Raw genomic sequence first — 12,447 nt, forward strand, 5'->3', positions numbered from 1 at the left:
ATTCTGGAGAAGGTTCCGTGTGCACTTGAGAAAAAGGTGAAGTTGATTGTTTTGGGGTGAAATGTCCTATAGATATCAATTAGGTCTAGCTGGTCCATTGTGTCATTTAAGGTTTGTGTTTCCTTGTTAATTTTCTGTTTAGTTGATCTATCCATAGTTGTGAGTGGGGTATTAAAGTCTCCCACTATTATTGTGTTACTATTAATTTCCTCTTTCATACTCGTTAGCGTTTGCCGTACATATTGCGGTGCTCCTATGTTGGGTGCATATATATTTATAATTGTTATATCTTCTTCTTTGATTGATCCTTTGATCATTATGTAGTGTCCTTCTTTGTCTCTTTTCACATCCTTTATTTGAAAGTCTATTTTATCTGATATGAGTATTGCGACTCCTGCTTTCTTTTGGTCTCCGTTTGCATGAAATATTTTTTTCCAGCCCTTCACTTTTAGTCTGTATGTGTCTCTTGTTTTGAGGTGGGTCTCTTGTAGACAGCATATATAGGGGTCTTGTTTTTGTATCCATTCAGCCAATCTTTGTCTTTTGGTTGGGGCATTCAACCCATTTACATTTAGGGTAATTATTGATAGGTGTGGTCCCGTTGCCATTTACTTTGTTGTTTTGGGTTCACGTTTATACAACCTTTCTATATTTCCTGTCTAGAGAAGATCCTTTAGCATTTGTTGAAGAGCTGGTTTGGTGGTGCTGAATTCTCTCAGCTTTTGCTTATCTGTAAAGCTTTTGAATTCTCCTTCATATCTGAATGAGATCCTTGCTGGGTACAGTAATCTAGGTTGTAGGTTATTCTCTTTCATTACTTTCAGTACGTCCTGCCATTCCCTTCTGGCCTGGAGGGTTTCTATTGATAGATCAGCTGTTATCCTTATGGGAATCCCTTTGTGTGTTATTTGTTGTTTTTCCCTTGCTGCTTTTAATATTTGTTCTTTGTGTTTGATCTTTGTTAATTTGATTAATATGTGTCTTGGGGTGTTTCGCCTTGGGTTTATCCTGTTTGGGACTCTCTGGGTTTCTTGGATTTGGGTGGCTATTTCCTTCCCCATTTTAGGGAAGTTTTCAGCTATTATCTCCTCGAGTATTTTCTCATGGCCTTTCTTTTGTCTTCTTCTTCTGGAACTCCTATGATTCGAATGTTGGGGCGTTTCACACTGTCCCAGAGGTCCCTGAGGTTGTCCTCATTTCTTTTGATCCTTTTTTCTTTTTTCCTCTCTGCTTCATTTATTTCCACCATTTTATCTTCTACCTCACTTATCCTATCTTCTGCCTCCGTTATTCTACTCTTGGTTCCCTCCAAAGTGTTTTTGATCTCATTCATTGCATTATTCATTTTTAATTGACTCTTTTTTATTTCTTCTAGGTCTTTATTAAACAGTTCTTGAATCTTTTCAATCTTTGTTTCCAGGCTATTTATCTGTAACTCCATTTTGTTTTCAAGATTTTGGATCATTTTTATTATCATTATTCTAAATTCTTTTTCAGGTAGATTCCCTATCTCCTCCTCTTTTGTTTGACTTGGTGGGCATTTTTCATGTTCCTTTACCTGTTGGGTATTTCTTTGCCTTTTCATCTTGTTTAGATTGCTGTATCTGGAGTGGGCTTTCTGTATTCTGGAGGTCTGTGGTTCCTTTTTATTGTGGAGGATTAACCCAGTGGGTGGGGTTAGACGATTGGCTTGTCAAGATTTCCTGGTTAGGGGAGCTTGTGTCATGCAAATTTTTTAAACTGTTAAATAATCAGTTAAGAACTTGTCATATTATTAAAGCATTAGAATGAAGACTTAAGATTTACATCTCTAAAAGGGTTTGCATTATAATACTAGAGGAGCTATAAGCCTTCCACTTTTAAAGTACAACACAAATACAAATGTAGTGAAAGTGAAAGCCACTCAGACTGTCCAACTCTTTGCGACCACAAGGACTATACAGTCCATGGAATTCTCCAGGCCAGAACACTGAAGTGGGTAGCCTTTCCCTTCTCCAGGAGATCTTCCCAACCCAGGGATCGAACCCAGGTCTCCCGCATTGCAGGCAGATTCTTTACCAGCTGAGCCACAAGGGAAGCCCTTTAAAGTACTAGACCACTTTATTTTGAATAATACTACTTAGCAAGGATTCTATTTTGGGCCATAAATCAGGCTACTAAACAGAAAATATCAGGTTGCATAGAAATCACCCTACTCTGGCTTCATTTTGACCTTCTCCTCTGCAGCTATCTTTTAAATATATTTGTTCCATGTTTAGAAATGCATCATTTATTACTTGAACTAAAGCAGTTATTTGTTTCTGTTAATACAAAAAAGCTCTGCCAACTCAACCAGCTTCCTGAATCAACAAAAATCATTGTATCAATAAGGTTACTTTGAAAAAAGAAAGCTGCTTTTCTTAAGAAAGCTTCTCTTGTTCGACCTTTGAATAAGAGAACCATCCTTCTCTGACATACAAAATGCTTTCATCTCATATTTCTGTCCCCTTCCAATCCTTGTCCCATCACCTCACAGGAAAACCTAATTTTGGATTCTAAATCAGGACTTTCTAGTTTGTTACTTTGAGAGAAAAGATCTACAACTGGTTTGAGAAAAACTCTAATCTAGAATGACATACCCTTCAAACATGGATGCCTGTTCAGCATTGGTTGTCCATACATCCAAACTCACACATTATCTCCTTTACCACCACCCCTTGAAAAAGGTTTGCTAAACTTACTGCAAGTAAAGGGACAACATTTTCAGGGAGTAGCATTTTTTTCATTTCTTAAATGTTGGTTTTGGAGTTTGGTCATTTGGGGCTTGTTTTTTCTCTTCCATTTCTGCAAAGAAGAACACTGAATCTCTCTGTCCCTCTCCAATTCTACCAACCACAGCAAAGCAAACATCTGGTGTTGTGAGAGCGTGCATACATGTTTAGTCTCTAAGTCGTGTCTGACTCTTTGTGACCCCATGGACTGTGTAGCCCACCAGGCTCCTCTCTCCACAGGATTTCCCAGGCAAGAATACTGGAGTGGGTTGCCATTTCCTCCTCCAGGGGACCTTCCTGACCTAGGGATAAACTAGCATCTCCTGCATCTCCTGCACTGGCAGGCAGATTCTTTACCACTGAGCCACCTGGAAGCCCATTGTGAGAGCAGGTAAGCCCAAAATCCTTGACATTATTCTTATACCTGGGGAATGTCCCACCTTAGGAATGCTCACCTCCTCTCAGAAGATACCAAAAAACTCACTTGCCTGCTTCTCTTGCAGCTAAGGCCTCATCCGCGTGATTCAAACTCTGTCAGTCAAATGTTCTTACACAAAGCTCCATTCAGAAGTGAGCCACAGGAGGAAGTCAACTGTGCCAAATCCATTTCCTAGAAAAAGGTGGTGGTGGGTGTCCAGCACTCACGGACAACAGTGGCATGAGCTGTGCTGTGGAGTCTAGACCTAGAGGCAGCAGCAGAGGCCCTCCCTCTGCTGATTCAGCCCAAGGCCCAAGGCATGGCTGTTCTAAGCACTGTTCTGGCTTCCTGACCGCCAAGCCTGACTCTCTGACTCACCTGTAGATTTTAAGTGTCTTAATATCCTTCCATAAAGACCTTTTCTGCTTCACCTATGGTGAGTGGGTTCTGTTGTTAGTAACAAAGATCCTTGAGAGATATAATGCCCATGGAGCTCTACATGCTCTCCAGGCAGCCTGCTTCTCCCATTCCATCTGGCAGAGTTTCCCCTCCTCACAGGGCCTCTGTCCCTTCCTCCAGTGGGCTACATTCTTTCCTGCCTCAGGCCTCCAGGCCAGCCATTCCCTCACCTGAGAATGCTTCACTCTGCTCTGACCCTGACTCCCCCTGAAACGCAAAACACAACTCATAAGTGACAAGGTTACGTCCCCCTCACAAACGGCCTCCCAGCATCCTGTACTTGCCCTTCATGGTACTTATCACAATTGAAATTAAGTACTTAGTTGGTTAATTAGTGTTTTTCTTCCCAAACAGACTGTATAAATTATAATAATAACTAATATTTATTGAGCTCTCTCCACATACTGGGAAGTCTTCTAAGCACTTCACATGGATTATCTCATTTAATCTTACTGCAACTCTGGGGAAGATATTATAACACCCAATTTAGAAATGGAGAATCTGAGGCCACAAAATCTGACTCCAGATAACACTATTAATCCCATCTGTGGTCTCCACATGTGGGCATCTGTGTCCCCATAAGTTGTACAAGGTAAGCCATTGGAGGGTGGGAAGAAAACATTAGAATGTATCTATCTCTCTATACATGTATATATTTATTTCAGTTCAGTTCAGTCACTCAGTTGTGTCCTACTCTTTGCGACCCCATGAATCACAGGATGCCGGGCCTCCCTGTCCATCACCAACTCCCAGAGTTTACTCAAACTCATGTCCATTGAGTCGGTGATGCCAGCCAGCCATCTCATCCTCTGTCGTCCCCTTCTCCTCCTGCCCCCAATCCCTCCCAGCATCAGGGTCTTTTCCAATGAGTTGACTCTTCGCATGAGGTGGCCAAAGTATTGGAGTTTCAGCTTCAGCATCAGTCCTTCCAATGAACACCCAGGACTAATCTCCTTTAGGATGGACTGGTTGAATCTCCTTGCAGTCCAAGGGACTCTCAAGAGTCTTCACCAACACCACAGTTCAAAAGCATCAATTTTTTGGTGCTCAGCTTTCTTCACAGTCAAACTCTCACATCCATACATGACCACTGGAAAAACCATAGCCTTGACTAGACGGACCTTTGTTGGCAATGTAATGTCTCTGTTTTTTAATATGCATTTATTTATTTCATCCTAATTATTTTATTTTGTATGTCAATTTCATAATGCATATATTTTATTATGTACATAATAATACATTACATAATCTATAAATAAATAAAAACAGCATAGATAGGCTCAATTATTTTCCTACATGCATGTTCAGTCACTTGTCGTGTCAAACTCTTTGAGACCCTATGGACTGCAGCCCGCCAGGCTCCTCTGTCCATGGGGATTCTCCAGGCAAGAATACTGGAGTGGGTTGCCATGCCCTCCTCCAGGGAATCTTCCTAATCCAAGGATCAAACCTGTATCTCTTATGTCTCCTGCATTGGCAGGCAGGTTCTTTAGCACCACCTGGGAAGCCCTTTTTCCCTACAGGGACTTGCAATGACTGAAATTTGGAGACCACTCCTTTCAGCTCTGTGAAAGTAGGACTCTTGCTCACCACTGTATCCCTAGCAACCAGCATCATGCCTGACACATAGAAGATACCCAATAAATATGTGTTGACTGAACACTTGTCCCTACAAAGTGAAAACTCCCAGCACTAACTAGGAAGAAAGCCCCGATGTCCCAACTATAAGTTCAGGTTCCCAATGGTTTTGTATCTGTGAAGATTTCCTTGCTTGTTCCTCCTCAAATTCCAAATCTCAGACCAGCTGTGTTCACCCACGCTTAGGGATGGTCCATTCCCAGCAGAGACTCACTTTCTGCTGCGCCAGAGGTGTCAACAGCCCCTGGGGCAGCCTGTGGTTTCTTGGATTGTTCGCCCGACCTGCCCTTGTGGACAGTGAGGCCTGGACGGGGTGGGGTGGGGGACTGGGGTGTGAAGTGCAGCTCAGGTCTTGCAGCGTCTCCTGTGCAAAGTTTGTGCACCCCCAGTTCCTCTGTCTTCTGCCTCTGCCACCCTCGCACTCAAACTAATTTGAGTTCTTCCTTTCCCCACAGTTACAAAGGCTCCTAGGGGCTTGGGGAGTCGGAGGTGGGGATCACACCTGAGCTGGGAAGAAGGAGCAGGACAACAGGAATTCTATCAAAGAGTGAGAGGGACTGACAACGTGAGGACAGAACCCTTCCTCCTTCTCTGACAAAGGGCTGGTGAAAGTGGAATGTCACTGGACAAATTCTTGCTAAATTAAAACCAAACTAAAATCACCATCTACTGTGGGTGAAAAGATGAAACTAGCCAAGCCATGTGGGTGTGGATTTCCCACAGGGCCCTTGAAAGTCCTGCTTTGGATACAGGCTCAGACCCCGTAAATGTTATTCTTCAGTCATTTTTAGAATTCCGCACCAGTTGAATTGTTTCTAGATACGTTTGTGGGTTGCTTCTTCTCTAAGAGATGGAAGGCTGGGTGGGGTGCAGGGGTAGCACAGAGGGGCCTGTGGAAACATCAGACCTAACCACCAAGGAACATCCGGGCTCAGAGGTCCTCAGGTCAGGGGAGGTGAGCCAGGGAAGAGGCCAACAGCTGTATTTGCAGTCACAGGTGCGGCCCTACCCAGGGCAGCCCCATGGGATCAGCTGACCTGTGAGCATCATTCCTGGAACTAACAACACACACTAGGCTCCCACTGGCCAACTGGCCCCTGACTTTCCTTTCTTAAATCTCCACCACCTTCAGTGCTGCCCATGGGGGTGCAAACAGCAGACAATCTTCCTCTATTCAGAGAGGAAGCAGTAACGGCCGCAGAGCAGAGCTGGGAGTCTACAAAGGCCACTTCTGCGGCTGCACCCCTCCTGTGTGTTTGGAAACAAACAGCTACTCCTTCCACTTCTGTGCAGAGATAGCTCTGAAGCCGGCCTTCCCCAAATGGCCACCTGCCAGACTCTTCCAAAGGACATTTCTCATTTACTTAAAACACATGAAATTTGATAGGAACCTTCAAGACTTTTAAAAAGATATTTTAAAGGTATCTCAAAAAATTTCATGAAATGCATTTTAAAGGTACTTTCACTACAAATATGTATTCAATATGCATAGTCATCAATTCAGTAATCATTTAGTCAGAGCTTGCCATGTGCCAGGCAATTATGCTGAGAATGTTCAGTGCAAAAGGCAAACCCACACACACACACATGTGTCTGTCTATAAACAGATAGCTACGAAATTTGAACTAAAACATTAACCATCTAACCTTGATATCAAATAAATTAATTGCTTAACAACCAAACTGATAGTAGGAAAATGTCTGTTTCAAATGATTATTGTCTGGCTAGTGGGTCTCAATCGAGTGTATTCAACTGAATCACTTTGGGAGCTTTTTAGAAGCATGAATGTCAAGGTCACACCTCAAACCCACTAAATCAGAATTTCTGAGAATGGGCCCCAAGAATGTGTCCTTTGAAAATGCTCTCAAGAAATCTTGATGTTTCCTCCTTGTTCAGAGCCACTGATTTGGATGATCTTAACAGTAGCTGAACAACTTGAGATCCACATTATCTATTACTAGTAGATAGCTCAAAACCAAATTTCCTTATCATTTGTAAGTAATCATCATTAACTGTAACCACACTAACTGAGTAGGGACCATATGGTGGGGTGGGGGCACTTTCAGCTAATGATACCATGAACAAAGCAAAAAAGGACAAGGAGCCCAGGCAGGACACTAGGGAAGACAGGCAGGAAAACTACATTGAGTACTTAAGTAAATGCCCCAGAAATAAAATCCATCCCAGACACCAAGAGAGTGGCTTAGGGAACCACAGACAATGTCAAAAACTTATGAACTAGAAAGACAGTCTGTAGTCCACCACTGGTTCAAGCCCCATTTGGACAGGCCCAATTAATGGCATCCCCTAATAACTGGTAGATAGGCAAATAGGGGCCATGATTCCCCACACTAAAAATTGGGAGAAAAACAAAGGAATGTTATTAGTGTCAGGGAAACCCATTTATTTAAAGAGGTTCATTTTCACTCAAGAAAAGGGTGAGTAATAACAAATGTTTTCAAGCATTTTCTATGGAAACTGTTCTAAGTGCCTTAAGCAAATGAACCAAACACTACTATTAGATACCTATTATTATCAGAAGCCCTCAGGTCAGGTCCCAATTAAAGCAGCTTCAGAAGGGCAAGTTTAAAAACCTTGTTTCATTGATAAGACTCTCTGTGTTCCTGCTCTGGCAGCATGCCCCTGACCTTCGGTACACTGACTTTTGGACATTCCAGCCATGCCACAGGTCAATGCAGTACGTGTTTGGGCCAGTGTGAACAAAGGAACATCCCCATTAGACTTGATCATAGCCATGATTACTAGCAAAGCCGTCAAAAGCAACACTCTCCAACAAAAACAGAATGTGAGCCACGAGTGTAAGTCACACACATAATGTTTACATTTTCTAGTAGCCATGTTTAAAAATAAATAAGAGGTGAAGTTAATGTTAATATATTTCATTTAGCCCAATACACCTAAAATATTATCACCTTAAAGTATACATATGAAAAAATTATTGATGACTTATTTTATATTCTTTTTTTCATGCTGTCTTTGAATTTCAGAGTGTATTTTATATATATCTTAATCTGAACTACTTGCATCTTTTTGTTAAACTCCCTTGAGGAATAATTGATAAATATAAATTTCAAGTGTTCAATAGCCACATGTGTCCAGTGGCTTCCATACTGGATGTCTCTAGAGGAACATAAAGGTTAGCTGCAGGGGAGGCGCCAATACTCAAAATCACCTCTCATTGCTAACTTCAGAGGATGCAAGCTTTCTTTTGATTTTTAAATAATAGCCACTTTTCCTCATATTCTCATCTTCAGAGGATGGAAATCCATCCTCCATGGCTTGGATGTCTTCCATTTTCAACCGGAAAATTGTTGGGGATAATTCCTTTACATTTTAGGAGTCTCTTATGCAGAAACTATTTTTCAACAGTCCCTGGCTGAAGCTAGTCCCATGAGGGCTTCCTAGCTTGAGTCTTTGGAATTTGGCAAATAAGAGCCTGTCAACCCTTCCTGGGCCACTGGGTTATCTCTGACTCGCTCCACAGCCCTCTGATGGGGCCTTAAGCTGTCCCATGAGGAGGCCCGCTGTTTGGAGAACCGCAGGTGGTAACAGTACAGCTGCTCTGTACATCCTGAAGCCCTCGGTGTCTGCCTCTCTCTGCAGCTGTCCTCAGTCTCCCTCCTGCTGGGCAGGGACCAGCGCGGCGCTCAGCGGTCCCACTGGACATGGCACATGTTTAGTGCAGAGACCACCTTTGGGGTTGGCACCTGTTTCAATCATGCCTTCCTTTTTTGTGTCCCTCTTCTTTTTTTTTTTTAACTGTTAATACACCTTGGTAAGGAAAATACATTCCAGAAGTACCCAGAATCCTTCTCCATTGGCTTTTTTTTTTTTCACTTTTGAAAAACACATTCTTCAAGAAGGCAGATGAGAATTCCAAAACCTCAAGCTTCAAGAAGGAGTGGCCAGTCTGACAGTTACTACCATGTATGAACTCGTCGAACATTTTTAAAGTCCTAAAACATAATTTGGGTGACTAATATCCCCTGGGATAGTCCAGACACTTGGTTTCTTCCAGCCCCACCCAAATTCCCAAGTGGATCTCAAAAACATGCTGTCGGAAAGCCTGTTGTGTTTGTTTTGAACACCTTTCAAACTGAAGTTATGTGATCAAAAAAATAACCCCCTCCTGCTGCACTAGCTGACCACGCGCAGAGGCCTTGGAAGGACGTCAGCTGTGGGACGTGATATTTCGGTGGGCCATGGGCAGCCATGGTCCAGGAGAAAGCAAGCCTGCCCTTCTGATGCAACACCTTAGCCAGGGAGGGTGTGACTGGCAGCATTCTGAGAGGGACTCGAAAAGAAAATAAGGGAGGATTGGTGGAAAAGAGAAACCGGAGTACCTGAGGAGGGCTCAGCTGGCTGGCAGGCAGAGAAACAACCTCTGTGGAGTGGCAGGATCTACACCACAGGAAATATGGACGGCCGGCCTTGGAGCCTTCCCTCAGGATGTGCGTGTGCTCCTTGCAGGATGCCCTTTGTCGCTGAAGCCTTTAAAACGTTAAGTATGAAAAAGACCAAGAGAAGTTGGGAGGGGGACAGGGGAGATCGGCTATTCCTCAGCAGATCTCACCTCTTAAACAATGCTCGGTGCCACCAAGGGGTCAGCAGCTGAGTGTTTTCTTCCTGCTCTCAAGGCCTGTGCTTCCTTCTCTCCCTGCCCTCCGTGAGTCTCAAGATTTTAATTATAGGGAAGGTAGAACTTTTACAACTGTCTGGAAAGCACATCAGGCTTTTTTTTTTTTTTTCTGGACTTTTAAAATTCTGGGATTTTCCGTATTAGCCATCAAATGAATTCCTAAGGAGTTTCTTGCTAATCCCTGTCTAGGTGATACTAGACAAACACACATACACACACACACACAAAATCACAATATAGATTCTGGTTGGAGCAACCAGCAGGCAGTACTAACAGTAGAAATTATTGACAGTAGAAATTCTGAAATCTTTTGTTCAAAGGCGAGGATGTTTCCTGGGGTTTTTCTTGTGTTGAGCAGACGAGAAGCAAGGGAAGCAGTTGCTGATGGTGACTAGGGAGCTGGCATCAACTGTGGTACTGTGGCTGCCGCATCCTTAAACCACCCTGTGAGGAACAACTGTTCTGTTCCATCTGACTCATGAACAGGGCAATTATTTGAGTAGCTTGGAGGGCCTGCAGCCTGTCATCAAGGAGGGGCTGCAATAAAAGGATTGGTAGGGGAAAAAGCAAGTACTGTGTCACAAACCTTAGAGGCTCTACTTCCAGTCAAGAAATCCTTCTAGCTTTTACCTTTCAGAGATTATCAGCTGTTAGTTGGCTGGGACCTGATCATTTTAAAACAATTTATGTGGCATATTAAACTCAATTTGTTTGGCATATTAAACCATACAAAAAAATTGTATGGTTTTTACAATTTTTAAAAGTCCCATGCAAGAAGGGCCTCTTCAATCCAACTTTTGCATGACATTTAAAAATTGGCCATCAATATATCTGGACAAAACTGTAATTGAAAAAGATACATGCATCCCTACATTCACAGCAGCATTATTTACAGTAATCAAGACATGAAACCAACCTAAATGTCCACTGACAGAGGAATGGATAGATTACTTTAGCCAAAGAAGATGGATAAAGTAATGTGGAATATTACTCAGTCATAAAAAAGAATGACAATACCATTTGCAACAACATGAATGGACCTAGAGATTATCACACTAAGTGAAGGAAATCAGAGAAAGACACATATCATATGATATCATTTATATGTGGAATCTAAAATATGGCATAAATGAATTTCCATGAAACAAAAACAGGCTCAGAGAACAGATTTGTGATTGGGGGATGGGGGGCGGAGATTGAGTAGGGAGGGATGGACTGGGAGTTTGGGATTAGCAGATATAAACTGTTATATACATAGAACGGATAAACAACAAGATCCTACCGTATAGCACAGGGAACTACATTCAATATCCTATAATAAACCATCATGGAGAAAATATGAAAAAATGTATATAACCATCATCTTCAGTGGAGGCCTTCATACCCTTGAGTTCAGCCTTGTTAAAAGTTTCCCTGAGTTAATCAACCACCAATTTTTCCCAATCAACCCCATAAGGAAACGATTTGATTAGGAAGGCCAACACCACACAGCTACGCTGCACACTGACCTTGGTCCGTCCTAGTCATCAGAATGCTGCTGTCTCAGTGCAAGCCCTCCCGCCCCCCACCCTCCCGACTCTCACACAGATGATGGAGAGCAGTACGTGGAGATCTCCTTCAAACCAGGGAAAGGCCAAGAGACTCATTTCACCCCGGCAATTTTCCTTCTCTGAAACACGAAGGTGGTTCACGAATCTGAGTCTTTGCTTGCGTGACACCTTTTGGGTAAACAAAAAGGCATCTGTAAGCATGGACACGGATCTAGCAGTGGACACATAAATGTCTTTCAGGATAGAAACAGAAACTTGTCAACAGAATCACGTTGGGGAAAAGGCCTGGGCCAGGAAAACTTCATTTGTTATTGTGTATTTTCTAAAGCCATTTAAATTCTCCAATCATGTCATTATATAACTTCTGTAACAGAAATGCATCTATATTTATATCTGCATATAAATATAGGTAACATATAAATATAATATTAAAAATACCAGCCGAGTCACTTGACTCTATAAACAGGTCTTATAAATTTAACCATTAGAAAATAGTCAGTTGAATCCAAATTTAGAGATATTCTGCAAAACAACTTACTCGAGCATTTCAAAAATGTCAGTGACATAAAGAAGCAGGGGCCAGGGTAGGGGGATGTTGAGGAACTGTTCCAGATGAAAGGAAGCTAGAGAGACCTTACAACAAATGCAGTGCACGTACTATTGACATGCCGTGTTCATTTGACCAATTAGTTAACCTCTCCAAGCCTCGATTTTTCCATCTCTAAAATGGGGTGATAATAATCACTATCACTCCATGCGGCTATTATGCAGAGTTAATAAGATTGTGCATGCAAGTGCCCAGCACATGAAATACTCCTTAAATGAGAGTGTAATTTCTTCTTTAAAAATCTGTTGTTTTGAAGGGTTTGGCTCTAAGATATGAAAATCAAAGATCATTTTTTAAGCAGTCACCTAAATTGTAGAAAAAGGGTTACTTAGTGAGGGGTTTAATTTTTCCTGAACAATTTACTA

At 42.3% G+C, this 12,447-nt stretch overlaps 1 long non-coding RNA gene across 2 annotated transcripts in view; it reads right to left on the reverse strand.

Annotated features, from left to right (window-relative positions):
- Positions 1-9,721, reverse strand: part of LOC122688238 — a 67,871-nt gene extending 58,150 nt beyond the window's left edge. For both annotated transcript variants that reach the window (XR_006339398.1, XR_006339397.1), the window contains exon 1: positions 9,630-9,721. This is a non-coding gene — a long non-coding RNA (uncharacterized LOC122688238). The remainder of the gene's footprint in view (positions 1-9,629) is intronic.
- Between the last annotated feature and the right edge of the window lie 2,726 nt (positions 9,722-12,447).

Source organism: Cervus elaphus, chromosome 33 (genome assembly GCF_910594005.1).
Source record: "Cervus elaphus chromosome 33, mCerEla1.1, whole genome shotgun sequence".
In the NCBI taxonomy this organism is placed as follows: domain Eukaryota; kingdom Metazoa; phylum Chordata; class Mammalia; order Artiodactyla; family Cervidae; genus Cervus; species Cervus elaphus.